This window comes from Pipra filicauda, unplaced genomic scaffold, assembly GCF_003945595.2.
Source record: "Pipra filicauda isolate LSUMZ 115617 unplaced genomic scaffold, ASM394559v2 scaffold38_size3968069_pilon, whole genome shotgun sequence".
Classification (NCBI taxonomy): Eukaryota; Metazoa; Chordata; class Aves; order Passeriformes; family Pipridae; genus Pipra; species Pipra filicauda.
In genome coordinates, this window is record NW_024104520.1 from 300,638 (window position 1) to 315,494 (window position 14,857).

The window sequence follows — 14,857 nt, forward strand, 5'->3', positions numbered from 1 at the left end:
GCACCAGCTCTGAACACATGACAGACCTGACCAAGGAGCAAGGCAGAGAATGAGCATCTCTCATTATCAAATCAATGAGTTGCATGGGCATTCATTCTCTGCCCTGTTTATTGGTGGGTGAAACAAGAACTAGGAGCAACTAGATTAAGTATCTTGTTCAAACATAGAGGAATAAAAGAAATTTGCCCTCAACAAAATTTATCAATTTAGCCCTATAGAAATAAATTCCTGAAGAGAGAAGAAAACCTGACAATTACTTTAACTACTGTTACTTTTATTTTCACTCTTAATGGAAATCATGTAAGATCTAAAATGGATGGAAAGGAATGTAATTATTTCTCCATAATGCTTTAAGAGTGGAAAAGGAGACTATTAAAATATGCCTAACATTTCCAATCTAAACAATAAGAACTGCAAGTTTCAAAACACTTGCTACAGTTCTACAATTCCAAGAAATCTTTTGAGCTGATCACTTCCCTGACACAATCAGACCTGTCCCAGTGACATTTTCACCCTTTCCAATCCAGAGTAATTCACTCATGTCACGAGGGCAACTCAAATGCTACAGTAAACATGAAGCACTGGCAGGAATCAACGTTGAAAAGCATCTTTAAATATTATCGGAGTTGGATTGCAAAGCACCTTTAAGAATTAGTTGATTAATTCACAACTTTCAGCTGTCAAAATGAGAGGAAAAAGTATGCCTGACTGAAGTTCTTTATCAGCACATCAGTTTTGCATGTACCTCCTGACATTCATGTATACTGATCAGCGACGTTCTTCAAATCGGAAGTTAAAAAAAATCCATGGATCTTGAAACTTGTCATTAGTCATAGAACTATATAAAAAAGGCAAATAGTTTAAGTTACTTTCCTAAATTGTTTTCATATTTCACATATTATTCAGAGAAAATTAAAGGCAAATAAATATCAAAAATTTCTCTGTTCCATTTAAAAAACATATAGTACTGACAATGTTATGTGGCACTCATCAGTAATACTGAACATGCAGGCATGGAGGAGCACTGCTGTCACACAAACTGGAAAATGAACCAGAACTGTCAGAACAGGAATATCTGCCTAATCTACAAGCAAAATTATACACAAATAAACAAACAAACTCACCAAAAACAAACTAACAAAACTACACACACCCCAACTGAAAAAAATACACACTCCACACCACCACCCCCACTCAAAAAAAAAAAGCAAACCAGGTCAACAATTTATTTAAATAATACAGATATTCTGTGCATCCACCAGAAGACTCTTTTGAGAGGGAATTAACTTATAGGATTTGTATTTCTCTCCCCTTGTTTTTTAATGAGACAAGGTATCTGCATGACAGCAGGAGTTTTGTTGCTGAGTTCACGTGCTCATACAGTTTTTCCATCCTGACAGTCTGCAAGTTCACCAATGCCATATTAAAAGCTAAGATAACCCCTGTGATGTTTTAGAAGGGAAAGATCAGGAAGAACCCAAAGCTTCTTTCTCTGGCTAAAATTAAAAGTGTCTCTTGCAATCAGCTGACTCTATTAGGTGCAAATTCTAAACCTCTCATGCTAAATATTGCCCAGCTTAGGCTGGAAGCAACAGTCACCTATAGCAAGCTACCAGGAACAGCTGTCTGACAACAACCTGTCATCTAGAATTAAGGGGAAGTGTTTAAGACTTCCCATGAGAGGGGAAAAAGAAAAGGAAAAACATAGAAAAGAAACTGACACAGGTTTATTTGCCATGAAAGCATCAGTTGACACCTCACTGAAATTTGGACAGTTTCATCTTAACAGTCAATCCAGTTTCTGAACGTTTCCTCATTTTTCACTCCATGATTAGGGGAAGATTGCTCAGCAGAATATGAAAAGGTTTATATTGAGTTGGAGAGGCCGCTGGAAACCCAGTGTTATTTTGCCAACACTGAACTGCTGAGACATTTGTGACCACCACATGATTTAGCTATGCCAGTTCATCTATCTTAAAGTTAGCTTTTCTTCTGGTATCAAGCCTACCATTGCTGATTTTGTACAAGATGAGAGGCACCAGGTATCTGAGTATGAGCTGGCTCATTTTAGCCAGAACAGAAATATCAGCACACTCTCCAACCATCTGTTTTTACCATACACTGCAAAGTTGGCCAAATAATTTTAAGTCCAGTGCTTTTGTAGTGTTTTCTAGACTCTGCACTCTGATTCCGCATTTTAAAAAACTGCTAGAAATTTTCTCCCAATTACCTTGAAGTAATACTTGTTTATACTTGTCATTCTCTACCTTTCAAAACATCACTGATTTTTACCCCTTAGCACTAAACCAAAGTATTTTTATGTTAAAAAAGAGAAAGTTAATTTTCCTCCTGCCTCAACAAATGGTGGGTGGCAGAGGCAAGGGAGCAGGAGGAAGAGAAGAGCAAGCAGTGCTAGATGCCTTAATTGCATCCCATAAATTTTGTTCATATCACTTTCAGATGAAGTCTAATGAATCTCTCTGCTTTCTGAAAGTTTTCACTTGGGCAAAACAAAGAGAAGACACATGAGGATAAAAATAAAGTTGCAGACAGAAAGTACTTTATGCATTAGGAGCTACATGTAAGTCCTTTTGATGCAGGTTAACTCCTACAGAAAAGCACAGCTGCTGTCTCCAAAAGTTACAAAATCCATGTTCATCCAAACTCTAGCAGAAGAGGCATCAAACACTTACTCTAGTGATTTCAGTTTTATCTTGATGAGCTGACACCATATAATGTATTAGCACAAAATTATCAAGTTAAATAAACTATGTCTCAAGAGTTAATTGTATCTTCTTTCTGTCTGTCTAAAGAATCATGATACAAGGGAACAAAATTGGATGTCTGTTAATATGAAAAAAAACAGATTCAACATCAGAAAAAATAACACTATTTTTGTATGTTTCGCATCCAAACCACAAGCCAGCAAGCACTAGAATTTTTTCCAAGACTAATAAAAGTTAAGTTACTTTGTGGTCTTTGGTTACTGGGTTAAAACCAGATACGCTGCTTTAAAACTTTTGTCTTTACGTAACAGGGTTTACAATTTAAACCAGACAGCAAACGCAAATGAACATTTAGATGTCTGAAACTGCGTTTTGAACACTGTTCAGCACCCCTCCACTTAGATCTGAACTGCCTCTTGAGCCATTCTGCAAAAGCACATTTTCTCCCTGATTCAGTCATGCCATTTTCTCCCACCTCCTCTCCAGCATAACTCCATCCAATAGAACCCTTTTTGGCCACTTATTAGAGCAACTGAAGCAGGATTATCTAGAGACAAGCTTCATATTAAATGACCTTTCACATTTTAGTAGCATTCTTTTGTGCTTCAGATAGCAAGGGAAGATGGAATGGCCCTCTAAAATCAAAACTAAAGAGTGGTATCGAACAGGCAAATTCAATAACAAATATACTGACTCTTGCTACATCATCAACAGTGATGTCCTTTGCAGACCCTGTAAGTAGAAGCAGGCCACAACATCTAGATGCACAAATCTGCCATTTGTGTCTTCTATAACACTTTGCAAGATAACACTTGTAAAGCTGAGCAAAAACATTTACTAAGATGAAACTCAAGATCTTTTTCCAGACTTGTCCAGGGCAAGTCAGTGATCCACATGATCACACAGCACCCATTACTCTTGTGATTTATTCTTATTAAATAAATCCCATGCGGATAATGAGGAAAACCTCAGCAAATAGAAAGATCAGAAATTCAAGCTGATACATGTAGATGAGCTGTCACAATACTGTGTTGAGGAGATGAACCTAAAACTGAAAATGCAAAGCTTATTTCAGCCTGTTCCTAATGCTAGCTCATGACCCCTTCACCTTCACTGACATTGTCATCCTCTTGAAACCCCTCTGGTTTGCTGCTGCCACGCATGTACCATTTTTGATAATTTCACTCTTGCTATTATAGTCGCAATAACACTGGCTCTAGTTTATCCAGTTTTCTACACTAAGAATAGAAAATAAATATTTCCACTCAGGAGAGGAAACTAATGTCTAGTTAAATATCCCTCAAGCTTCCATTTTGGTTTCTTGTTAATTTTAAGTTAGGCATGTGGTATTTGATCCCAAGGTAATAACAACCATCCCAGCTTCTATTAATGCTACTGAAAACTAAGCCGTTCAGTTCTCAACAGAGAACCAGTTTAGGTATCTGGAGATCATTCCTGTAGCAGAGTTAGAGAAGGTGCTACCGTCTGCAGCTAGTAACTCCCATGCGGGGCAAGAAGGCTGAGATTTGCTATTTCTTTCAAGTGCCCTAAAATAAACAAACCCTTTCTTCCTTCCCCTTGTAGTAACAGGAGTGACCAGATGGGAAAAATCAAACAAAGGTTTTCCTGATTATAACCATTTCATTATAAACAGCTGGTTTTCTCAAAGTCATTGCTAGATCTTACACAGTTTCTTGATGGCCTGAAGCACAAAAGTTTACCAGTAACCATTTTTATATCTATCTACATAAAAGGCTTTTAAGTCTTCATATGGTTGGTTTGCATTCATTCAACAGTTAAATACAACTAACAATTTAACAGACAAGATGATCTCTCCAAGTAACACATTTTACAGGTTTTATCAGTTTGCAAATTCACAGAGCAGCCTCTCAGGGACCAACACTTACATGTCTCACAATCAAAACAAACAACATCTACAGCCCTCAGACGATACTTAGTAAACAAAACGAGGTGTGTGCTGACTGCAGCATTAGCATAAACAAATACCACTCAAATAATTTCTTTTCCCATACTTTAGAAGTCAGGACTATTTCCAGATTCTCAGGAACACAACACAACCTGAATCTCTGCTCTAAGTCATCTTAATGCTGGGAGATCAGCCCTTAAAAAAGGACTCTGAACCAGTACCTTTCTGAATAAAAAACCAGCAATTTGACATAGTCACAGAACAAGATACCTATGAGGCTGTTTGTAATTAGCTTGGAAAAAAGAAACATCAGCAATAAACCTGCCAGCTCTTAGGCTGATTGCAACCCCAGAGAGTAGGAGACAGCTGAGAAATATTGGCAGAGCCTCCCAGCATTAAGGCTGAGGGTGTGAGAAAGGAGAGGAAGTGGAAAGAGACAGGGCAATGGTTCCCTAGCCCCTTCCAAGACTTTTGTCTGCAGAGCATCTATACACATTTGTGAACCCATGAGATTATGCTGCTAACAAACTGTTTGCAGCTTGTGTCCGTGTCTGCGATGTGTGTGTGACTAAATAGGTCCTGATGCACGATGGTAGGCAGCTGACTCAAATCAGAAACTTCAGTCTCATCAGTATCACTGGTTGACACATCTAAGCTGTGTTAAATAATAGTATTAGAAATGTTCAATCCTATTTTTATATTCCTAAAATCTTTAAAAACCAAGTAGCAAATTAAAAAAGGCTGAGGAACTTCACTGGTTTTGAACATTGAGTATAACCTGTACTGAAGACTTTTGAAGGAAGCTGCGAAATAAAAACAAATTTAAATTTTAGAAATGTGTTTGGAAACATTTCAGCTGCTTTTCTTTCTCGTATTTCACATGTAACTATTTGTGGTTTAGCTAGGAATTTTTAATACTCATTTGATTCAATGAACAGATGCCAAAGCTTCATCTCAAAATTCCGTTTAAGAGTTTAATTTATTTTTGAAAAGGAGCTAATAGGTTTTAAATATCTCTTATTCAGAAAAAAAGCTCAGAAACAAAACTCAGCCAAAGGTTAGGCTTGTTAAACACACATATCTATGAAATTCAGATCAAAACAGTGCTTCCTGCAATTAAAACATTTTCTACATTTCCCACTGGGCTCAAAATTCAGTCTTTTTGCTATTGGGACAGAAGGCAAGAATGAATTTTTTTTTTAAAACTGTAAGTTTAGAAGCATCCAGATGTGCAACTTCTGAACTACACAGAGCCACACCAAACATACGCATGGAGAGGTCATCCCCCCTCCCATATGCTAGTTACTCATAAGACCAAGGCGTGAGATAAAAGCAGTTATCTGATCCAAAAGTCAGTCAATTCCCCGTTACACTCCAAGGCCAAACCAGATGCTTGAGCCTGCATTCCAGCAGCTTCCTCAGCCACTGCCAGATCAGCCCAGCCCAGCACCACCCTGAGCTCTGCTGGAGACCTCTGGGAGCCCCTGTCATGCCACCTCCCACCACCATCAGCTCCTGCTGATGCTCCCTTCCCAATGCCACCACCAGGTGCTGAAAGGAACTTTGCAGCCACTCCCAGGCTGACTGTGCAGTGAATCCTAGAGAAAACTGGAACTTCGCTGACGGAGGGCAGACATTACTGCCTAAGACACAGGTATCCAGGTCCAGTTTGTGCCTCAGCCACAAGCTGCTTGGCTTAGACAAAAATCTCAATGTATCAATAGCTTTTTACAAACCCAGCTTCCTGGCCAGGATTTTCAATCTCTCTTTGCATGCAGACATATTTTGAGGTTTTATAATATTATATTCGAGGTCAGCTATTTAATCAGTATATTGTTTTATAAAACAATGCACCTCTCACCAGCGTTTAAAATCTAATTATTTTTCTAGATCAGTCTCTCCCGGAACAGTTACTTTGCACAAATCAGGCCACCCAATTGGCAGGTATAAGCACTTATATATTAGAGATAGAGGCACTCTCGACGATAAAATAACCTGTTCAAATCTGTCAGACTAAGAAGGACACACAGAGAAAGGAATGTAAGAATCTTGGACTAACAGTTCTGTAAAAACAGATGCTAAATCTCCTCAAATGTGTTATTCATTAAAAATAAGCAACTTGTGAAATTTGAGTATTTATCTGGAAGTTCCCTAAAACTACAGAAGCAAACAGAAAGCTTTCTTCTCTACAGTTAGGAGCTAAAATTTCTTTCCCTACATAGAATACAATGATCATTTTGTTTTAAGAAAATAATCTATGATTTAAAACAAACTGCTCTCAGTTCCTAAGGCTCCCACTAGTTGTGCAGCTAAAAAATAGGTGTGTAAGCAGTGTAAAATACATTTCATGTACCAATTTGCATTTGCCATCTCAGTTACTGTCTCTGGAGATAAGCTTTTCTCTACATATCAAATCAGAGACACTAATGACCAGCTTCATTTTTCACATTTTTCTTCCTCTCCCTTCCCAGAATAATTCTCACCTTCTGCAATAGCACTTTTCAGTCCTTCACAAAGCTACACAGAATTCAGTAGATACTTAGATCAAATCACAGCTGACTAGAGCACCTTATGTATCCTAGTGTGTCTCAATATAAAGAATATTCTGGTTCACCTATTACTCAAAGTGCAGTAATCTGGAACCAAGAGATGTAATGGCAGTCTGCACATTACCTTTTGAAGTAAATTTCTTCCCGAGGAGTAAGAAAGAAGATAAATATAAGCATTTCCTCCTCCACTATGACGGCAGTGGTGCTTTATCTTGCATTATTGCCTGGTGGCCATTTGTTTCATTTAGAGGCTCTACTGGAAAAAATCCCTCAAGTTAAAAAAGGCCCTTAGAGGCCAAATCATCTCTGTCTCAAAGTTGAAACAAATATTTCAAATTCAAAATATTTGAAGTTTATTTAAAATCAAATTCAATAAAATTCAAATATTTTCATTTTAACCATTGCCAAGAAAACCCCTTGACAGCAACAGTCATTCATCCCTTAGTAAAACCAAAGAAAATCACTCCAAAAATAATAATTTGAAAAACAAGGAAATAAGTTATGCAACTTTTTCTGTAATTCTGCTCTAAGCTCCAATACTCTCAGCTCTGCAATATAGTGATGCTTTGTTTTATCAACCCAGAAAACCCACACAAGCAGTTATACTGATGCAGAATGAAATCACCTGTTACACTGTCTTTGAAGGAGATCACAGGAGGATACATAGCAAGCACAGACCACCACATGCATGCCCAGTGATATGGAAGCCAATAAACAGCCTCTTTCTGTATCAACATTACATATGGATTTATTATTGACTCTAGTAAGAATTCGCTTTTATTCTACTTGAAAATCTCACACTGAACTAAATGAGCTTCTTTTATAGGAATTTATTGTTAGGCAATAAAGAATTTAGTCTGCTATATGCGTGAATGAAAAACTAGCAGCCATCTAAAACAGGTGTTACACTCAAAGACAGCTCTCAGCAAAATGCTATGGCCATTAAGCCACAGGATCAAAACTTGTGCATTTCAACTACAGCATTAAAAAACACTCCCAAAACTCCTTGAGCTTTGAAATGCTACAAATTAATAGATGTAACAGAATGCATCATCTGTGACAGTTCATTTACCTAACACATGACTTTACAGGGTTTTTTTAAAAAAAATGAAAACCAACTAACCAACCAACCAACCAAGACAAACATAAAAAAAGCACAAACATCCAACAAAACAAACCACCCAATGCTACAAAAATTTAGGAGATCCAGATGATTAGCACACCCGTGAATTGCCTAGTGGTGCCACAAAATCAATGCTGCCATCACTCATAAGAGGCCACAAGCCTTATGCCAACTGCCTCGTGCTGACTTTGCAGCAGCCCTGTCCTGGCCAGTTGGGCTGGTTACCAACAGGTCAGGAGAACTTGTTGTGTGAGCTGGGGCTTGGTGCCCCATGTTGCTCGCTACAGCGTGGAGTATAAGCATGGAGCAACAGCAGAGGCCCCGAAAAGTGGGTGTAGGCTGACCGCAGACACCCCAGGACTGCTGGCAGCTTACTGACAGTCAGTTGTTGGTTAATGGAGAAAAGCAACCTTGAGAGCCTGGAAAAGACTGCTTTAAGCTGACAGCAAGACAAGGAACAGTAAAAGGCGCTTGATCCAGCCTAGGAAAGAAACACCTAGGTTTTGGTGTGTAGACCAAAGGATTAGACCCATCTCCAGGCTCCCACATCTAATGAAAGGACAAGATCTCCAGCGTGAGTGGGAGATCTCCAGCATGCCATGAAGGAGTCATCACAGGAGTGCTGGAGCTGTACACCAACCCCGCTCTCTCATCAGCCCCAAGGACCTGCCTCTGTACCTGGGTGCTCAGAGAAGCTCCAGACTCCCTTCTCATCCAGCCAGTCCTGCCTCCCTGAGGACAAACAACCAGCTCACCAGCCATCCAGAACTACACATAGGCGTGTGTGTGGGTGTTTCCTCAAAAACTCTGGACTGGAGCATTTAACTTTGAGACTTACTTGTTCAGGAATGGCAGCTACAAGGGTATTTCTGAAAGTAGGTTTTAAAAACTGAGATATGTACAAGTTGCTGTCCCTTTCTGCCTATCCCTTATACACCTTTAGAAGTTGAATTCAGCTAGTTTGTGCTTCCAACTGGAGTCATAAAAACCTTGTGCTGCAAACTCCCATGATAAGGGAGAACAGTCCTTACATATTCTGCCAGTTTACTTCTAAAAGATATACAATAGCTTAAAAAAAAAGGAAAAAAAAAAGCCAAAGTTGCTCTTTTTGTACCTCATGCAATTCTTATTTCTCCCTCAATTCCTCCAATGAACTCTACAAAAAGTTCTGGTAGCTACTTTACTACTCTATTGCAATTTACTAAAGCAATTATAATTAGTTTTGGGAGACATGAAGTGCCTACCACCTATATTTGAACGACTTGTTGTTTGTCCCAGAGAAGAATAGTTACAGAGTAGAATTGCTCCATGAAGCACAAATGAGAATGAAAGCATGTCTGTTTAACATTAACATGCATCAGAGATCCATGTTTTTCACATGACAACCTTGGTCCAAAGCAGTTTATTAAAAAAAAACCCAACAACCCAACAAACAAGCCTATGCACTTCTCCCTTTAACTTGCCCATCAGAAAATATTCATCAATGCATTCTGCTTATTCCATGTCAGACAAAACCCAAGTACATAAAGACAAATATCTACATTTTTATTGCATGCGTTCGTGAAATCTTATTATTTTGTTCATCCTGAATAGGTAACTAATTCCACTGCCTTAAACACAAAATAATTTATACTCATTCAAGTGCCCTCAGCCCCATATATCTTAAAATGTGCATTTTAAAATTTTTATTTAATTTTTTCTCATCAATATTATTTGACATAATTATGCTACCATAAATATTACCTGAAGTCAAACCAGTATTTACTTCACCCACATTCATTTAATGCTAGCTCTCCCAAATTCACAAAGGTGGCTGTCTGATAAAAGGCGGAGCTCCTTAACAGAGACACACAAAGCATTCAGCTGCAAAACATGGAAGCCACAAGGTAATTAATTTTCAATGCCAAACCAAACCCAAATATCTTTGCACCCTCTTCTCAAACTATCAGGTTAGTAGATTTCACATTTTGCAAATAATTTTACACAATTTGTACATCACTAACATCCTTTTCTTCTGTTACTTGAGGGGCAGTAAAAAAGATTTCTGAATTTCAAATTGTCCTGCAGTGTCTCAGCCTAGGCACATCCAAGATTCTCCAAAGTGTTTTATTTAGAAGGCAATGTTGTAAAATGTACTCTGGCACCTTCAACCTACTTTTCACACAACAGAGCCACACTAAAACGATTAGGGGATTTCACCAGGATGCTGAGATGTTTACCTAGGAATCAGCAGCAGCAGTATAAAAGGACTAAAGCTATGCTGGGTGTGTGTGTTTTCATCCTTCATCCTTTCATCCTTCTGAGCCTCCTTTATTAATGAAATTAATCATCCTGAATAGTAACTTGCTAATGAATGCAAACTGCTCTTGTCAATGTGTGTCTTGATCTTAAAAATCTGTGATCCTCCACACCAAAAGAATGCCCTTTTAATAACAACTAAGTCTTCCCTTCCCCACACAGACTGGGGGCTGTGGGGGGAATGTGTTGCTCTTTTCTTCTGCGTTACTGGCTGTTCTACTGGAAGAATGCTAAACAAACACTACCGCTCTCATCAAGTTCTCAGTCGCATCCTTCTCTCAGGCAAATTCAATTTTCTACACCTGCTTTAGCTTGCAAAATAAACACTAAACACATCTCAGGTAAGGATGCCATCTAAAACTTTCAAGTCTCTGAAAAATGATAGACTTGATTCTGAGTAAGTCAGCTTCATGTTGTATCACATGTTTATTCTACAACTCTGTTAATACACAAGGTATACTTCCTGTACAAAATCTGTCATTTGACATCTAGCACCAACTGCTTTATTCAGTTTTCTCCAATTAGCAGAGTTATTTCCACCCAATTAAAAGAACAGGGTATGTTTAGTCTATGGACTATTCTAGCACACCAAACAAAAGTCTTTTGTGATCAATGAGATAATTCACAGAGAATGCATACAGCATAATCATTTTTATTATGTGTGAAATTCCAGATAATTAACCCCTTAAGAAGCAAGCTCCCCTGCACAGAGCTTCAGACAGGTCCTTCTTATCCACAGTGAGAGCAAGTTGGCTCATTGAGTAACTAAGCAGCCTGCCTACTAGGGAAACAAACGGGAAGAAAGTTCTCTGTTCTCAACTACACGTAGGAGCATCAGCCTCTTAACAGTCAAAAGCAGAGTTGCAAAGCAATAAACACTGCTTTTACAATGTGCACTATGAGTAAACATAAAGGCAAAGATAACTTCACCCCTCAACAATTCAAAAGCCAGTTCACTGGCTGATGAAAAGTCTTGCTGTATGAAGAGTCAGGAAGTGAAGAGGTTTTTATCCACAAGCAAGATAAAAATGAAAAGCAAACGCCCTTGAAATATAGTTTAACAAGACAAGAAAATTATATTCTGAATTGGAACTGAGTGTGTAATCAATTTTTTACATATATATGAAGTCTTTAATAGCAGTCTATTTTCAGTTATATTTCAGAGATGGCCTATTTCTGGTTTCCCATTACAACCTGTGTTAATAATGCTCCAACAAGCCTGGGGCCGAGACATCACCTCTTCCTACACGGAATACATTGCATGATAATAACTATACAAACACTCATGAGTCCTGTTTTGTACTCATTTTTAACTACCAACTCACCCAGAAAAATTGTTTTTACTCTTAACTCATTCAACCTCCTGTCCTTGAAACTGTTGAGCTACATGATTGTTAAAAGAACGAGGTGCATTTGGACCCAGAAGAGTTAAGACAAAGGACAACACTGGCACAGGGAATAGGCAGATGTAGATGCAGTGACTGATATGTTGAAAATTAGAATGTTTCATCCTCTGTAGTCCTGCATTCTAAGGTCTCTTTTCAAAATTATCCTAGTGCTGACATCAGCCAAGATTTTTGCCACATCCTTATATACCAAATTTCCTCTTACAAGTACTGTAGACTCATGACTTTGTCCAGTACTCTTCTGTGCGTCCATTTCAGTTGAATTCACGGTGGGGGTTTTTTCATATCTTACTCATCTTTCTGCTACAAATGTGTGTGCAAACTCTGAACTGCAAGGCACTGATTGGTGTTATTTGAAGGCTGAAATACACTTGTGCTGGGATTAGGTTCTCCATAAGTGAAGGAAGATACACTTGTGCTAGAATTAGGTTGTGAAATGCAGTCAACCCAACTGGAGAGAAAGATCAAACAGGTTACATAATCTCAGAATGGGACCAATAGGACAGGCAAGTAGTTATTTTTCTTCTATCTCAACTCACATAACTGCTTGGAGTTGAAATATAATTCAAAAGACAAGGATGAAAACTCAAACCAATAAATTAACAAAGCTGTTTTCAGCACCATGTTTAGATGATATGCAGTAAGCCTGGAGTGAAGACACACACCAAATAAAGAAGATCAATACTGACCAGCTGCCCTAGCTCTATGCCTCTTACACATTGAAAGAAAAAAAAGACTGCTGAACAAAGAGAGCCTGTGATCATGTAGGTAAAGATCACAACTTATGCTGCATGTTAGAAGTAAGACCAGAGATGAGGTATAAATACTAACATGAAATTCTGAGTGCTTACCTTTAAATTTACTCAACTTTTTTTACTACAGCAATGCAAGTCATGTACAAATATTGACTATAGATGTAAAAGCCTCTGATGAATGTAATATCTATGACATCTTATTAGAATGTCCATAAGTGAATATTGCTAGATCTTGTTTGAACCATGGCAGAATTTGCACCCAGAAATGTGAAGTATTCAATAAGCCCTGACAACTCCAAGAAATTCGATAAGCCCTAAAACATGCAAGCTAAGTCAGGCAAATGATTAATTCTTTGTCCTGCCTTTGACAGCAGTTCCTACATGCAAACACAGAGCCTCACAAATTATTCTGTATTAAGTGCTCCTAAGAAAAACCTTCAGAGACAAGCACACATTTCCAAGAGTCGCTCTTGTCTAAAACAGATATTTAGAAAACTATATATGAGCTACCAAAGAAATCATCAATTCTACAGTTGTTTTGCTTCATGAAGGACAAAAGCGTTACTTGGAAGAGGGTGTGAAAACACAGTCTGGATTGCCAGAACTTAGATACCACTTTTTTTATAACAGGTGGTTTAGACAAATCCTGCTACAGGCAACTCTAAAAGTTGACTTTAGGCTTTAGGTAAAAGGATTAGAAATGTTATACACAAATAATGAACCTCAAATAGCTTTACTAGTCAGAAAAAACAAAGTTGTGCTTCGGGTAAGTGGCAGTAGATAGAACAGCTAAGGAAGTTCATACATACCTTCAATGCATTTTTATGTCCCATTTTGTAAGAAACCACTTTGTGCATCAGTTAGTGTATGAAATCACTTTTATGCTCTATCAAAACAGAATACAGTAGGCACCACATTCCCTCTGATTTACATGCTTTGGTCCTTATTCACAGGAGAGAGGAGTGGGGGATCACAACCTCCAGAAAATTTTTACATGAAGATAATTACATAGACCAAAAAGCTCCTGATCAAGCAATTGGACAATCCAAAGTCTCTGTTACAAAGCTCCACAATCCAGCTCACACAAGGACTCTTGGCCTCATCTCTCAGATGCTGAAGTTGACAAACTGAATGCCCTGCTCTGCTGCTTGAAGACTGTTAAGAAAATCTTGCATATTTCACTAGTTCACGCTTCATGCACTAGTCATCATTCAACACGTGCAGCAGCTGAATAAACAGAGGTTTGCACTGAACGTAGAGATTTCTTTTGATTTGTAATGAAAACCATTACTGGCCATCACAGCTCACCTGATATGGAACCAATAATGGTTTTACATGTCAGGCATCAAAGAAGTCTAAGCACAGAACCCAGCCTGAACTCTGGCATTTATGCCTCTTAAGACACATATTGAACACAGAAATACTTCCCAGTTTTCTACATGTAAGGCTTCTCATCCCTGTGTTGCAGACCTGACTAAAACATTATCCAAAAATAGTATTAACCCTAAACAGAGAGTTGGGATTGTTTTGTTTTGTTTTTCATGAGGAAGCAATAATCCTCTTTAAAAGGAAAGCATTCTCTTCCCATTTCCTTTTTCTGGGGTTCTATTAAATACCTAACAGACATATTAAATACCTGCACTTGACATCTTTAGGCACCTCACTCTCAATTCCTCCTAAAGGCTGCTTGTGGACAGAAGCCAGAGAAATCATGTTCTGGTCTTTACAGTCTTTCTTATCATCCCCTTTTGCCTCACAAAACAGGTGTCCCTAACAGAACCAACATGTGTGAAGTAGCTGTGAACCTATACAAGCCCAGCTAATGATAACAATACATGAAGCCAGTGACTGAAGAGAGTCAGGATGCAACTCCTTTTGGCTTTCCATATAGCATGGCACATCAATCAGATGCATTATGTACATCTTCCCCTGCATTAAAAAAAAAAAAAATTATACCACACAACCACACTGAGGTCAGCAAAACACACTAGGTCCTGTCAGTGTGTGTAAGGATTAAAATGCAATGTAAAGCCACTGCCAAGCAGAGGGCTCTGGACAACTGCAAGATGTACG

At 38.4% G+C, this 14,857-nt stretch overlaps 1 protein-coding gene across 6 annotated transcripts in view; it reads right to left on the minus strand.

Moving 5' to 3' along the window:
* LIMCH1 (LIM and calponin homology domains 1) overlaps positions 1-14,857 on the minus strand; it is a 180,337-nt gene that overhangs the window by 123,929 nt on the left and 41,551 nt on the right. The gene's annotated exons all lie outside the window — the stretch shown is intronic.